Source organism: Ctenocephalides felis, unplaced genomic scaffold (genome assembly GCF_003426905.1).
Source record: "Ctenocephalides felis isolate EL2017-DRISC unplaced genomic scaffold, ASM342690v1 CF-g0.4_SCAFFOLD_03572, whole genome shotgun sequence".
Classification (NCBI taxonomy): domain Eukaryota; kingdom Metazoa; phylum Arthropoda; class Insecta; order Siphonaptera; family Pulicidae; genus Ctenocephalides; species Ctenocephalides felis.
Window position 1 is genome coordinate 44,709,280 of NW_020539726.1, and position 17,852 is coordinate 44,727,131.

Below are 17,852 nucleotides of genomic sequence, written 5' to 3' on the forward strand. Positions count from 1 at the left end.
TTTAGTTTTAAAAACAAGTAAGCTAAACACGGTTATTTCTCTTCCGAGCAATTTTGATTAATTATTTTAAGGATTCTATTGTTTTTTTGTTTAATAAAATATGATTTCAAAAAACTGAGATGTTTGTTGCTACTTAGATGTATCCTTTGTTTACTCACAAAATTTCCTGAAATAGAGAATACTCTCATACTTGCGACCAAATTACGCTTAATTGTTTTTAAATTCTGATATAATAATTTAATATAATATAATATAAGATTTTCGTTCGTTTACAATTTACATTTTTATACCAGTGTATATAATTAATTTAAATCAGTGTGATTTTTTTTGAAGAAGTAACTTCCTCCACTCAAATTTAAAAAAAATAATATATAGATATATAAAACTATAATAATAGATAAGATTCCACATTCTATTTAACCGATATGATTTCAAGAATCAAAACGCTTTCACCTATCTTTTATATTTGGCTATATTTGTCATTTTTCATTAATACAGTAAAAACCGACTTCTTTCACTAAAAAACCGGTTTCTGAGTTCCACAATTTTCGCCAAAAAAACGGGTTTTTAAAACCCTAGTTGTAAAACTGTCTAACATGGTTAATTATTTCACCAGCTGGTTCTTTGGCAAGATATCATCAAGAAAATCTAAGAAGTTGTTGATGAAATCCAAGTACCCACTGGGAACTTTTCTGGTGAGGGAATCGGAGTCGTTTCCTTCAAACTACGTTTTGTGTATAAAATCTGGAAATTCTAACCAGGGATACCATGTATGCAATATCAGAATTCAACCTTATGGAGAACACTCGTTTTGTATTGGAAACGAGGAGAAGAAATTTGATGATTTAAAGGAACTGATGGAGTACTACATGGGTAAATAAAAACACATTGTGATCAATACTACCAATAACGTAAACACTTTATCTAATTAACTTCCCGAAGGAGAAGTTTATGTTTTCATCAAAAAATCCGATTCGCTAATTTTATGTTTTCTCGACGTTTCAAGCTATTCTGAATCGAATGAGACCAACATTTGAAAAATGTATGCGTGTGTCTCTCTGTGTGTGTGTGAACAGATTTTTTGCCGTAAATCGATGTTTTCTCAAAAACGGCTGGAGCGATTTCAAAAATTTAAAAGTCATTCGATGTATCGCGATGAAGACTAGCGTTTCTGAGTTTTGTGCGACGATCAGCCAAGCCGTTTCTTTGTTAATAACAGAAAAGTGAAAAAAATTGAAAGATTTTGAAAAGATTTTTTAAGATTTTAAAAATTCAAAAACCATTCGAAATATATTGGTTGGGAATCGTGCTGATGAGTTGTTGGTAGAGATCGTCCGGGCCGTTTTCTTGTAATGAAGTTTCTAAAAAAAAAATTCGAAGATTTTTATTATTATTATTTTCTGACGGTAGATACCATAGTCTTCTAGATCATGCTAAAATATTACAGCCTTACGACAACTCGTTTAACTTTAAAAATTCGTCAAAGTTTGCAAAAAGTAGTATCGTTTTTTTGGCATTTGTCAAAATTAGACCTTTCATCGACGTTTGCTCAAAAACGCCTGAACCGATTTCAGAAATTTAAAAACCATTTGATGTTGTCTCAATGAGGACTATCGTTTGTCAGTTTTGTGAGATGATCGTTTCTTTGTAATTTGGGAAAAACTGTAGAACTTTTCATCCACATTTAAGCTCGTACTATCCAATCGATTTTAAAAAATCAACTAGTGGAGCGCATGGCATCGTGCCTTAAGGCAAATTGCTGGAACTTTCCGTAGCGTAATTAAACATTCGAGGATTGAAAATAATCAATAATTGTTTTTAAATTGGGTGATGAGCATACTTTATAAACAACTTATGTGTACGTTTACAAAAGTCCATTTTTTTATTAGATTTTATTTTGATAATTTAAAAATTTTTGATAATTTTTTCAAAATTATTTTTTTTCGAAGTTTAAATTTTTTGGAATTTATAATAGTTTTTTAAATTTCCAAAATATTCTCAAATTTTTGTAAGAAATCATTTTTTTTTTTAATTTTTCGAAATTTAATTTTTTTTTTTGAAAATTATGAAAAATTTCGAAAATTAGATTTTTTTTTGAAAATTTAGATTTTTTCATTTTCAAAATTACTAAATTTTCTGTAAATGCAAAATGTGTACACAACATTAAAACCTCTATAAAATATCTAATAATTTGATGTACATATGTCCAATAAACATTTTTGACCACCAAATGGCAATTTTTTAAATTATTTTTATTGAAAGTCCATAACCGCTAGAGCTGCCTTCCCAAAAATTTAATCAGTTCTTCATCTTGTCAACACAAGTAAAATGTTTTTTGAATTATGCTCCGTTTTCTTAAAAACTGAGTTACCGTTTTTTACACTTTTTGCCTCATATCTTCGGAACGGCTAGACCTGCCTTTGCGAATAACTAATCAGCATGTCTCCTTATCAATACGAATCTAATGTTTTTTGAATTATTCAAATCAGTTGATCGGTGTTTTTGAAATCGTCGACGAAAAAATGTATCCGCACACACACACACACATACGCATACACACACACATACATCAATTTTTTCTAAGGTATGCCAAAATATTCAGAAGGTTTTGAAACGTAAAGATATATAAAAATTTTCATTTTCGATTTTTTTTGCGATTACTATAACTTACTCTACGGGAAGTTAAAAACTGTTCGAAAGATATTGGTTGAGATTGATATTGATTAGTTTTAGATGAAAATCTACCTAGCAGTTTTCTTGTAATTAACTGTTGGAAAAAAAATTGAGTCGATTTTTATGAAACTTTTTTTAATGATATATATCATAGTCTTATACAACTTATTGAAATATTATGACCTTACGACAAATAGTTTAATTTTAAAAATTCATCAAAATTTGAGAAAATTAGTAGTTTTTTTGGCGTTTGTTAAAATTAAAATTAGACGATTTACTTGGTATAACGATAGAGTACTTGTTCTCAATGAACATACTAAACCATGGAAGTCCTACAGAAATTGATTCAATTATAAACATTATCGATTTTTGAATATTTGCTTTTAGAAAACACTCCGAGTTAACGTGTTCGTTCGCTTTTAAATATATGTAATAAATCGACTCGGAATACTATTAATCACTCATACATTAATTTATTTTTTATTGATTATTTAAACATATTGGGAAGTTCTCGTAACTTCCCTCAAGGCAAAATACCAATACTAACTAGTTTTTTTTTTAGTTAAAGGTGAAATAGCAGGCAAAAAATTGGCTGAACCCTGCACCAAGAAAAAACCTAGCATCTACGATTCTCGTGCAAATCGCGCGACTTCAAAGCAAGACAACTGGGAAATTCCTTTTAAAGACATCACCATGGATGAAAAATTGGGCGAAGGCGCTTTTGGTGTCGTGTTTGCAGGAACTTGGAGAAAAAACACAAAAATAGCGGTAAAAACAATGGTGGAAAGCAGTTTTTCCTCGCTTGAAGACTTTCATCAAGAAGCAAAGATTATGAAAACCCTGGTACATCCTCATATCCTGACATTGCTCGGAGTATCCAGATCTCCGAGTGATGGTAAAATCCTTATAGTCACCGAGTTTATGAAACGAGGATCATTGATGAGTGTACTGAAGGTGCCAAAATTCAATTTTGATAGGTGTGATCTTCTTCAATTCAGCAAACAAGTTGCCGATGGTATGGCTTATCTAGAACGCAAGAATTACATCCATCGCGATTTGGCTGCCAGAAATGTCTTGGTAGACGAAGACTTTGATGTAAAAATCAGTGATTTCGGTCTCAGCAGGATCATTAATGCTGATATTTACAAATCAAGGACTGGTATTTGTCCTAGGAAGATGGTCAGCCCCTGAAGCTCTCCAAAACAGATTGTTCTCCACAAAATCCGATGTTTGGAGCTATGGCATTCTATTGTTCGAGATATTTTCTTTGGGAGAACTTCCTTACTCTGAATTGAGTGATTCTGATGATGTCCTGGATGTAATAAAAACAGGATACAGATTGCCTAGACCTAAACGGGCCGATGAAGAAGTTTACAATGTGATGAAAAAATGCTGGAAGTGGGATGCAAATGAAAGACCAGATTTTAAGAAAATCTGTAATAAGATGGAGAGTTTGTGCGAAGAAGAAAGTTCTTCTTCCAGTGAAGATGACGATGACTGAAAATTCCACACCAAAAATACTATACTTGCATTTATTTTAGATGATGAAGATATGTTACGTAATCAAGTTCATCAGTTTTAGTATTTTTTAATTAGTTGGTAACAATTATACTCAAAAAGAACTGCATGAACTAATATTAGCATTTACAATTAAAGTATTATTATTTCCATTGTTATGAAGACTGTTTGTGAGTCCTGACGAGCTCGTTTAAATTAAAGAGTAGATTATTAACTTCTCGTAGGATAAGTTATTGTAATCGTCCAAAACTTGAAATTGAAATTACTTGCATTTCTTGACGTTTTAAAGGTTTCTGAAGATTTTGGTATACCTCAGAAAAAATTGATGTGTGTGTGTGTATGTATGGATACAAATTTTAGTCTACGTTCTCGGGCGCACGGATCAACCGATTTGAATGGTTCAAGAAACATTCGGTTCCTATTGATAGGGAGATGTGCTGATTAGTTTTTGGCAAAGACAGGTTCCGCCATTTCAAAGATACAGAGCTAAATGTGCAAAAAATGGCAATTTCCATTTTCCATCAAATATTTTTGTAATTTTGGATTAAAAATTCAAAAAATTACCCAGGCTAAGCACAGTCTAAGCGCCACTCTGGTGCAAATGTTTACCCAAGTGCGTTTAGACTGTTTATGTACTGGAGAAATTTTCCAATTTTGTGTAAATTAAATTAAGGCAACTATTTTTTTGAAATCGAATTCGAAATGAAATGACGATTGTTAATGTTCTGGAGATAAATTGATTTATGATTTATGATTTACATTTGATTTGCTCAGATATAACAAGATAACAAATATCACAGTATTTGTATTAATATATTTGAAAACGTTTAAAATTTCTCGAATATTTCATTATGGTACGTAAAGTTCCAGCAATTTGCCTTAAAGCACGATGCCATACACCACTAGTTTTCTTAACAGATCTATTTAAAGAGCTCTTCAGGAAGCACTGTGATAGCTTATGTGTTAATTAATATGTATCGTAACCAAAAATTTGATAATATATAGTCATTATTGAAAGTAAGATTTTTTTTACTAAAAATAGTTAAAAATTCGAAGAAAATGGTCAGAATGTGTCAAAATTAGTCAGAGGATTGTGTGAATTTGGTTAAATGGAGTAAGAAATCATCAACAATATTCATAACCTATCAATACTAATCAGACTTAGTTATAAGTTGTCAGAACTGGTTAAAAATATATTTAAAATAGTCATCATTTGTTATGTATGGCCAGAAGTTGTCCATCATAAACAAGATTTGTTGAAAATAGTCAGCAGATGTCAAATTGTTACATATAGTTACAATTCGTTTAAAATAGTTATGAATTATTGAGGATATCCAAAATGAGTCAAAATAGTCTGAATGTGTTGAAAATAGTCAGAGAAATAGACCGAGCTTGTCAAAGTAAAGTTCGGAATTTGTCTACGACATTCAGAATTCATTAAAAGTAGACAAAATTTATCAGAAATGGTCAGAATATCTCAAAAAATAGTTGTCAACATTAGAACTCATCAAAAACAGTCAGAGGTCGTCAGCAACAGTAATCAAAAGATATCAATAGTCAGAAATCTTCATAAATAGCCAAATTCTGTCGGAAGACCTCAATAATCATAATTTGTCAAAAACAGTCTAATGTTATCAAAAGTAGTCAAAATGTGTAAATATAAGTAAAATTTGTTAATAATATATACAACTGGCTCGTGGGCAATATTATTCATCCATAAAAAAATATTTGTAACCTTTCCGTCGCCAATATAGAAAATGTTTTGAAAATGTTTGAGCGGATTTGATTGGACTACTAAAATCACTATTATGAAATAAGGATTTCATGATGGAAGGGTAAAAATTTTTGTTGAATTGTATTGTATATGAATAAAGAATACTTTTCGTATACCGAATAAAAAAAATCAAAATAATGAAAACTAATCCCAAAACAAACAAAAAATGCGTTGGGTAACCCTTGTTAAAAATACATTGTATTTTGGAGTAAAATTTAAGCTTTTTCAAAATTGTAAAAAAATCTGAATCAAAATTTTATGACTTATTATTACTAAATTATGATTACTAAAATAAATATTACAAAATAAGGGTTTGTGATAAGAGTTTGAAATTTCGAGGCTGTATTACGAATTATGAAAAAATAAAATGAAAAAAATGGACACGCAAACTAAAAGATAAATTTTAACGCGATTTAATACTTCTCCTAAACGGTTATTCGAATTTTGATAATTCTTTTTAGAGTTTGTCAAAGAAATGTTTTAAGATTTAATGAACGATAAAACTATAGTAATATTGTAGAAATAAATGGCAAAAATCACAAAGACAATCATTTATCATTGTTTGACATTGAAAACATTTGAACTATCATCTGCTAGAAATATTAATTCCTTCGAAATTTGAATATAGCTGAAAGTATGAGCCTAGATAATATTAGAATATAATTTACAGGAAAAATGTAATGTCTACATTATTATTACCGAAAAGCAGCTGAGAAGTGCCAGAAATTAAAATAATATAAGATACAGTCAACAGTATATATTTGGCAGATGAAATTATATAATTCATTTTAATAAATAGCACAATATATACATTATTTTTTTAAACTTTTGCACGTCGCATTTTGGTTTACTTTACTAAGTTATTGAACAATACAAAAAATATTTCTACTTATTAAAAAAATAATTAGAATTTTGTTTAATGTATCAAACATTCATTTCTTTGGCATATGGATATGGAATATTTAGCAAGTTGATCTTAGATTGAATAGTGCACATATGAACTAGATTTTACAAATTAATTCACCTAAGATTTGAACATAAACAATAATGTTTATTAAATTATTAGTAAGAAAAATGTACTTTAGAAATTATAATTGTCAAAAAGCGACTAATATATCGTACGAGATTATGAAAATTATATACTAAATTATTGAAGTAATTTTGTTGTGTGATAAAATCAAGTGTGATATTGTTGTTTTACCGCAGGTAATATATTATTTTTTCTGAATTTTTTATACTGCTTATGCCAAGACCATAAATGAATTACAAAGGCAGGTCATTAAATAGGATATGAAAAAGTATAGGATAAGATATTAAAAAATTTGGAACTTTTGAATTGTTGACGTGAGTACAGGACAACGTCTGTTGGGTCATCTAGTGTATATATATATATATATATATATATATATATAAATATATCTTCCCAAATTGTACCACATTCAGCATAAGCATCAGGGGCGTCTTCGGTGTGCTCCCGAACCTTTGTATTTAATTCGTAAAAGCGCCCCCCCTCAATATGATATGATATAATGGCGACTGTGTGCTGACTGGCTGTTATGGTGTCTTAATATCATGTCATTATCTAATTTTAATCTTGATTAATTATAGACACTTATCCCTGCGTATGCCCATTACCGACACCAACACTAGGCTATAGTCATGGGTCTGGAGAAATTGATTTTACGAGTATATATATATATATATATATATATATATATATATATATATATATAGGGTGGTCCTTAAAATGGTCAGTTTCAAATTTCCTTGCACCCAGGGGCTCAAATGGTTCCAAATTGATAAAAAACAATTCTCTGAAAGTTTCAGTTCTTAATACTCATTTTTAAATAGTGCGCAATTCAATCAAACATCGTACGGAAAGAGCATGGAAAAATTTTTGAAAATTAAAAAAAAAAAGTTTTAGGTATCGAACTTATCGATGAATGAGTTTTATTCATTTATTTGTTCACTAAATTACACCTGAAAAACATTTTTAAAATGTTTGAAAAATTTTCCATGCTATTTCCATACAAAACTTTGATTGAATCGCGCTCTATCTAAACGTTAATATTAAGAGCTAAAACTTTCAGAGAATTGTTTTTTATCTATTTGGAACCATTTGAGCATATATATATATATATATATATATATATATATATATATATATATATATATATATATATATATATAAATATTAAATTAAAAAATCCATCCACTTTTTTATTTGTTTTAAGTATAATAACTTATAAATTACACATAAACTAATATATTGCTCTCTAAGTCAATTATTACATATTTGCCTTTAGACAAAACGCCACTTACACCTACTTAACTTCTCGAAGGAGACGTTTATGCTTTCATCAATGAATCTGATTCGATAATATTATATATTCTCGACGTTTCAAGCCATTCTGAATCCAATGAGACTAACATTTGAAAAAAGTATGTGTGTGTGTGCGCGTGTGTGTGAACGAATTTTTTTGCCGTAAATTGACGTTTTCTCAAAAACGGCTGGACCGATTTCAAAAATTTAAAAGCCATTAGATGTATCTCGATGAGGACTAGCGTTTCTCACTTTTGTGTGATGATCGACCGGGCCGTTTCTTTGTGAATCGCAGAAAAGTGAAAAAATTTTCGTCCACGTCTTAGCTCACAATTTTGAATCAATTTTGAAAATGCAAAAACCGTTCGATAGATTTTGGTTGGGAATCGTGCTAATTAGTTTTTGGTAAAGATCGGCCGGGCTGTTTTCTTGTAATAAAGTTTAAAAAAAAATCGACGATTTTTATGATTTTTTTTTACGGTAGATATCATAGTCTTGTAGAGCATACTAAAATATTACGGACCTCGTTTAATTTCAAAAATTCTTCAAAGTTTGCAAAAATTGGTATCGTTTTTTTGGCATCTGTTAAAATTAGACCTTCGATCGACGTTTTCTCAAAAACGCCTGAACCGATTTCAGAAATTTAAAAGCCATTTGATGTATCTCAATGAGGATTATCGTTTGTCAGTTTTGTGAGATGATCAGCCAAGCCGTTTCTTTGTAATTTGGAAAAAAGTGTTAAACTTTTTGTCCACATTTAAGCGCATACTACCAAATCGATTTTAAAAAATCAAAAACTGTTCGGAAGATATTATTTGGGAATGATACTGATTAGTTTTAGGTGAAAATCTACCGAGCCGTTTTCTTGTAATTAACTGTTGAAAAAAAAAATTTTAGCTGATTTTTATGGAACATTTTTAACGATATATATCATGGTCTTATAGAGCTTACTGAAATATAACGGCCTTAAGACAAGTAGTTTAATTTTAAAAATTCATCAAAGTTTGAGAAAATGAGTAGTTTGTTTGACGTTTGTTAAAATTAAAATTTTACGATTCACTTGGTATAACAATAGAGTACTTGGTCTTAAAGAACATACTAAACCATTAAAGTTCTACGGAAACTGGTTCAATTATAAAAATTGTTGGTTTGTGAAAATTTGCTCTTAGAAAATACTCCAAGTTAATGTGTTCGTTCGTTTTCAATTATTTGTAATAAATGCACTCGAAATACTTTTAATCACTCCTAAATTAATTTATTTATGCCCGAATATTTATTCGAATATTCGGGAAGTTCATGCAACTTGCCTCAAGGCAAAATACCAATACCAACTAGTTAAATTTTCATTTTAACATTTATTAAAAAGTGAAAATTTACTATGTCAATTTTTTCGCAATTATCAAAACAAATAACACAAATCGCTGACTTGGATTTTCCGCAAAATCAGCAAAAATCGAGTTACCCAATTCGCAAACAAAACATGAACACATATATATCGCGAACAAAAAATAACATTCGCCAAAACGATTTAATAAATTGTTATGAACAATTCGGTTTAATTAAGTAATTAAATTTGTTTAACAATTTTGTGAATTTTGTGCAAGAAGACATCATGAAAACTTTGGTGTTGTGTTTGTTGGTGCTCGTCGTTGCAGTTCGGGTGAGTTTTTGGAAAAAATGTTTAAAAAAATCTGACACTTATTGTTTTACTTAAGTCAACGTACTTTTTAAAATTATTTCCGCCTTTTGGCAAGTTACAGTAGCTCGCCAATTGGGAGTGTCGGAAATAAATTTAAATCCAAAAAAAATTTTTCGACACCAATACAAGGATGATCAGTTGAATTTCAAATTAAATTTTGTAGCTCAAAGTTTTTGAATTCATGGACAAATTGAGACAATAAGCCAACAATTTTTTTGAATTATTTTCTAAAGCAATTTGCCTTTTGGCAATTTGCTGCAGATTTCCAAATAGTAATAAAGTTAAAAACTAATTATAAATATATTGTTATTGACGACATGATGTTTGGCACTAGTTTTATTTTTTAACTTTCAAATCAATTTTATGTTTTGAATTTTTTTTAATTAGTGGACAAATTGAGACAATAAACCAACAACTTTCTCAAATTGTCTTCGAGTGTGATTTGCCTATTGGCAAGTTGCTACAGGTAATCAGTAGAAGTCAAAAACTAATTATAAATCTAATGATTTTTTTAAAGACGATATGAAGTTTGGCACTAGTTTTATTTTTAATTTTCAAATCAATTCTATATTTGGAATTTTTTTGACTTAATGTACAAATTGAGACAATAAACCAAAAATTTCTTTAAATTGTCTTCTGGTGCGATTTGCCTATCGGCAAGTTACTGCAAATTGCTATTTAGTAATAAAGCCAAAAACTAATTATAAATCTAATGATTTTTTTTTATTGACGATATTAAGTTTAGCACTAGTTTTATTTTTTAATTTTCAAATCAATTTTATATTATAATTATTGTACAAATTGAGACAATAAACCAACAATTTCTTTAAATTGTCTTCGGGTACGATTTGACTGTTGGCAAGTTGCTGCAAGTTGCCAATTAGTAGAAGTCAAAAACTAATTATCAATTCAATCATTTTTTATTGGCGATATGAAGTTTGGCACTAGTTTTATTTTTTAATTTTCAAATCAATTTTATATTTTGATTTTTTTTAATTATTGTACAAATTGAGACAATAAACCAACAATTTCTTTAAATTGTCTTCTGGTGCGATTTGCCTATTGGCAAGTTGCCTCAAGTTGTTAATTAGTGATAAATTAAAAAATAAATTTAAATAGAATAATTTTATTTGACACCAGTATAAAAAATGGCACTACTTTTAGCATAATTTTATTAAGTTTAATAACAAAATGAGACAATGAGCAACGAATTTTTTAAATCGATTTACCTATTGGTAAGTTGCTGTAACATGCCAATTAGCCATCAGGTCAAAAATAAATTTTAATTTGTACTAGCCTTGATATGTAGTTTTTGGGATTAATATTAATATAAAATAATATAATACGTAAATAATTTTTGAAGAATAACTTCTTTAGGCGCGACTAGGGGGTAAATCCGTACAAATGCAACGGAAGTGCGTAACGACAAATAAGATATGATAAGTGTCTGAATGCCTGAATCAGAAGAATATTTTATCCTGTTTCTTTGTAATTATTTCTTATTATTCGTAGTTTGTATAAATCTTTGACGCTATTGAAATGAAAAATATTTTTTAGATAAGGCAGATATTACAGCTGTTCAAAGAATGAGATTATATCGCAAAAAAGGTATGCTAATTTTAATTACACGAAGTTCTTCAAACACAATTATTACATGATGTGCAAAATTGTGAAAAAAATATTTGTTTAGGCGTTGTTTAACATATAAATCAGCAATTACTTCATTTCTCTAATGAAGGTTCAAGTCCTAAATGCTAATTACAATGACAAACCGATCATGTCATATTTGAAGTATGTCTTTAATTACATTATTATTTTTAAATATTATACATATTTTTAATGCTATTATAAATATATAATTTATAATTTATCATTATATAAATGTGTATAATAGTTGACACTAATAAATGTGTGCATCACGAGTGATACCATATTACTAATAGACATTATTCAAAATTATTATATAATTTTACTTAAATGCCATCTTGTACAGTAGCAAATGAAATTTACTTCAATCGCGAGTGAAGCTTACGCGCTTTTTTAAAAAAAAAAAATTTCATATTCGATTTGCCTATCGACAAGTTGTTCTAGCTTGCTAATTAGTAGTGAAGTAAAAATAAATTTACTGCAATTTTTGCAAACTTAAAACCATTCTTCTACCTTGTTTTCTCATATTTCTGAAAACTTGTACTAAAGAACTAAAGTCATTGTTTTGAAAAATTCAAACCCAATCTTTGTTTGCTACAACCTTGTAATACAACCACAATTTCTTCACTGCCAAAACTATGCTCATCTTCAAATATTCCTTTCTAATATCTTTTGTTTTCAAAATACTCTTATCCATAGAAATTTCCTAGCACCTTCTACTATAATCTTTCCTGTTTCTATCTAACTTCCCAAAACATTTGATACTCCTCAATAAAAATTAGCTGTTATTGATCGATTATTAACTTCCCGTAGGGCAAATTATAGTAATCGCAAAAAAATCGAAAATGAAAATGCGTGTGCGTGTATGTGTGTGTGTTCGGATATAAATTTTCGTCGACGATTTCGGGAACACGGATGAAGCGATTTGAATAATTCGAATAACTTTCGATTCGTATTGATAAGGAGACGTGCTGATTAGTTTTTGGCGAAGGCAAAAACTAGCCGTTCGGAAGATACGGGGCAAAAAGTGCCGAAAACGGTAACTCAGTTTTTAAGAGAACGGAGCGTCCGATTTTAATAATTATCAAAAAAACATTTTACTTGTATTGGCAAGATGAAGAATCGATAAAATATTCATGAAGGTAGGTCTAGCGGTTTCGGAGATATGAAGGAAAAAGTAAAAAAATGAGCCATTTGGCGGTCAAAAATGATCATTAGACATATGCACATCAAATTATCAGATATTTAATAGAGATTTCAACAATAAGTATACATTTTGTTAACATTCCTATGGGTTCCGTACCAATGCTTATGCGATAGACAGCGACGCGGCGCTTACGCGCTTTATATTTTGTCCCTATGCAGTTAAAGCAGTACGATTGCTTTGAAAAAAAGTTCAGATCTTCCAACATATGTCAAAATAAAGAGAACATTTTTTTTTAATTTTTTTAAAAATGTTTTTTTTTTCAAAAAAAAAATTTTTTTGTCAAATTTATAGTTTTCTCAAAATCTTATTTTTTCGAAGTAATTTTTTTTCAAAAATGTTAATCGTTTTTGAAAAATAATAATTTTTGGTACGGGAAGTTCCAGCAATTTGCCTTAAGGCATGATGCCTTAATTGCCTTAAGACAGAATTCCACTTACAGCTAGTTTATTATTTTATTGCTTAATATTTTTTCCCCAGGGTCAATTGGACGCTGACCAGATGCAGTACATCATGAGGCACACTATGAAGTGTCTTCAGGACACCAAGACGCCCCCTGAATATTTGGGCAAACTGATTACAGGCCAAAGGGTTGACAAGGATGACAAGTGCTTCTTGGGATGTCTGTTGGGCCAACGAGAGCAGAGGTAAAAAAATTTAATTTCCAAAATCATTGACATCCAACAAATTAAGAAAAATCCAAATAAAACATGGATAAGTTCCAAAATGATAGCAATAATAAAAAATATTGGCAACTCTCTGAAATTATAGACAACTCGCTAAAATCATGGGCAACACACAAAAATAATTGACAACTTGCTAAAATCATGGGTATGCGGAAAAATCATTAAAATTCTTGGGAACTAACTAAAATGTTTGGCAGATTGCGAAAATTATGAAAAAAATCGTAAACTAGTAGTGTATGGCATCGTGCCTTAAGGCAAATTGCTGGTACTTCCCGTACCGTAATTAAATATTCAAGAATTTTTAAACGTTTTCAAATATATTATTACAAATACTGTAACTTTCATTATTTTTGCTATCTTGTTATATCTGAGCAAATCAAATGTAAATCATAAATCAATTTATCTCCACAACATTAACAATCGTCATTTTATTTCATTTCGTATTCAATTTCAAAAAAATAGTTTAGTTGTCTAATTTACACAAAATTGAAAAAGCGCTCCCGTATAGTCACAGTCTAACACATTTGCAAATAATTCTGTGCGACATTTTCACTTATACTGTGCTTAGTTTGGCAGCATTTTCACATTTTTCAATAGTTTTATTTTCACAAAATTGGAAAAGTGTTCCAGCGCATGAACAGTCTAAACGCACTTGAGAAAACATTTGTACCAGAGTTTTGCTTAGACTGTGCTTAGACTGGGTATTTTTTTTTAATTTCCAATCCAGAATTACAAAAATATTTTATGGAAAATTAAAAAAGATGGAATAATTTTTTATCCTCGAAAGCAATTGTTTTGTCAATACAAGCAGAAAGTTTTTTAGATCATTCAAATCGGACGCTTAATTCACTCAAAAACTGCCATTTTTGGCACATTTTGTTCCGTATCTTCAAAATGGCGTAACCTGTCTTTGCCAAAAACTCTTCTCCCAATCATTACAAATTGAATGTTTTTTGGATCATTCAAATCCGATATTCCGTTCTCTCAAAAAACTTGATTTGTATTTTCTGCATTCTTTGCTCCGTATCTCTTTAACGGCTGAACCTGCCTTTGCGAAAAAGTAATTAGCACATCTCCCTATCAATAGGAATCGAATGTTCTTTGAACCATTCAAATCGGTTGATCCGTCCGACCGAAAACGTGCACGAAAAAATGCGGACATACAAAACACACACGCACACACATCCATTTTTTCTGAGATATGCCAAAATGTTCAGAAACTTTCAAAACGTCGAAAAATGCAAAAAAAATTATTTTCGATTTTCAGCCCATTACTCTACCCTACGGGAAGTTAATAAATTTCTATGAAATAAATGAAAAAGTATGACTAAAAAACCCATAAAATCTAAGCGCAATGGCAGAAAAATCAAAACAACTTTAAAATTTTAAGGACACCTTCAAAATATCAAAGGCGACTTCAAAATATCAATAGCGACTCCAAAATATTATGGGCGACTCCATTACATCAACGGCGACTCCAAAAAATCAAGGACAACCTTAAAAAATTAAGTGCAACCTCAAAAAAATTAAGGGCTACATCAAAAAATAAAGGGCGCAACCTCAAATGATAAAGGCCAACCCCAAAAAATCAAGCGCAACCTCAAAAAATAAAGAGCAACCACAAGTAATCAAGGAAAATCCAAAAAAAAAATGAGCAAAAAATAAGTGTCAAGAGATAGAAGGGGAATGTGATGTCACTTAGCGAACGAGCGTTGCCGACAATCGTGGACACCACCAATGGATTATGTCATATGTCACATGTTATTTGTGATAGAAGTGTCAAAAGACAATTATTTTTTGCTCAATTTTTTTAAGGTTTTTCTTGATTACTTGAGGTTGCCGTTAATTTTTTGAGGTTGCTCTTTATTTTTTGAAATTGCGCTTGATTTTTTAGGGTTGGCCTTTATCTTTTGAAATGCGCCCTCAAACTTTTGACGTCACATTTTCCTTCTATCATTTGACACTTCATAAAATGGAAAACATATGAGAACTATTATAGCAGTCCATATTATATACCGTCTATGGAACAACCCCAAAAAATCAAGGGCAATCTAGAAACGAAACTAATGGGCTATTCAAAACAAATCCTTAGACCATTCAACAAAGAACTACATTGACAACCGCCAAGAACACCCAAAAACAAAATTGTTTATTAATCAAAATTTGCAATAATTTTTTTTTATTTCCAGTTTCGATCCCTACAAGGCCTCCGAGATGATGTACCAGCACCTGACCCAATTCGGAGTAACTGAGGAAAAGTTGTCGTCGGCTTTCAACTTCTGCAAAATCTACGACATGGCAGGAGGAGAAGTCTGCCAATCGGCATTGCAAATCTACAACTGCATGGCTGACCAGCTCAAAAAATAAAAAAAAACTCATATGAACCGGATAAATGGAAGACTGATTATTTATTGATTATTTATTTGTTTGCTAAATCATTATCAGTGGACGTGATGATTTCAAGAAAGTACTTGTGGTGGAAATAAATAAGGACTCAACACTTTGTATGTTTTTTTATATTGTTTGCTTACAAAATATTATTAACTTCCCGTAGAGTAGTTATAGTAATGGGCCGAAAATCGAAAATGAAAATTTTTGCATTTCTCGACGTTTTGAAAGTTTCTGAACATGTTGGCATACCTCAGAAAAAATGAATGTGTGTGTGTGTGTGTGTGTGTGTTTTGTATGTCCGCATTTTTCGTCCACGTTTTCGGGCGCACAAATCAACCGATTTGAATGGTTTAAAAAACATTCCATCCCTATTGATAGAGGGATGTGCTGATTAGTTTTTCGCAAAGGCAGGTCTAGCCGTTACGGAGATTCGGCGCAAAGAGTGCAGAAAATAGAAATCGAGTTTTTGAGAACGGAGTATATCCGATTTGAATGATCTAAAAAACATTCAATTTGTAATGATTGGGAGAAGAGGTGATTAGTTTTTGGCAAAGGCAGGTTCCACCATTTCGAAGATACAGAGCTAATTGTGCAAAAAATGATGAGTTTTTGAGTGAACTAAACGTCCGATTTGAATGATTTAAAAAACTTTCTGCTTGTATTGACAAAACAATTGCTTTTGAGGATAATAAATTATTACATCTTTTTTTTATTTTCCATAAAATATTTTTGTAATTTTGAATTAAAAATAAAAAAATTACCTAAGCACAGTCTAAGCGCCACTCTGGTACAAATGTTTACCCAAGTGCGTTTAGACTGTTTAATTACTGGAGCACTTTTCCAATTTTGTGAAAACTATTGAAAAATGTGAAAATGCCGCCAAGCTAGGCATAGTATTAGTGAAAATGTCGCACAGAATTATTTGCAAATGCAAATTAGACTTTTTCAATTTTGTACAAATTAGGCAACTATTTTTTTTGGAAATTGAATTCGAAATGAAATGACGATTGTTAATGTTCTGGAGATAAATTGATTTATTATTTACATTTGATTTGCTCAAATATAACAAGATATCAAAAATAATGAAAGTTACAGCATATGTAATAATATATTTGAAAACGTTTAAAATTTCTCGAATATTTTATTACGGTACGGGAAGTTTCAGCAATTTGCCTTAAGGCACGATGCCATACACCACTAGTTTAGAATTTTTGTCTCGTTAACAAGATGTGCCCAAACCAGTTTCCTCTTTGAATTCTATTATTGTTCGTACCCGTATATATATATATATATATATATATATATATATATATATTGATTTGTAGCTCTCCTTAATATTGACTTAGTTGGTCAATATTAAGTTTTAGTCGACTTTCTTCAGAGTCCATTTTCTGATCTGTACGTATTGTATACACATATTTCTCTCAATCTCAATTATTATTTCTGATGAAATTAATTCCGTAAAGATTTCAAATCTGTTTATTTCGAATTATCATAAACGAATAATAATTTGCTCAAAGCGAATTTCTCTCTCTTAGTCTTTCGCCATTTTCTTGTTTTCGTTTAATTTCGTTGCCTTTTGATCATCATTCATTATGTAGATTAAAAAGATAATTAGATCTTTAATAGATCTTGTCTCAAATTCTGCCAGAATCGCGATATATATATATATATATATACTATTTGGCCCGGTAAAGGTTGTTCAGTCATAAGAAATATTTCTAGAATATTTCTAGAATATCTTATATATAAAAATAAAGCTCTCGATCAAATGATTCGCTAAAACTCGAAAACGGCTAAACCGATTTGGCCAGTCTTAGTCTTGAAAAAATTCTTGCGAAATCAGAGACGGTCGGAAAGGTGAGATATTATTTCAAAATCGCGTAGAAGCTTTATATTTTTAATAATATATAAATATAAATGTCAAACGTTTTTGA

At 30.1% G+C, this 17,852-nt stretch overlaps 1 pseudogene; it reads left to right on the plus strand.

Annotated features, from left to right (window-relative positions):
- The window catches only part of LOC113388572, a 47,789-nt pseudogene extending 43,400 nt beyond the window's left edge, over positions 1 to 4,389 (plus strand).
- Positions 4,390 to 17,852: the final 13,463 nt, after the last annotated feature.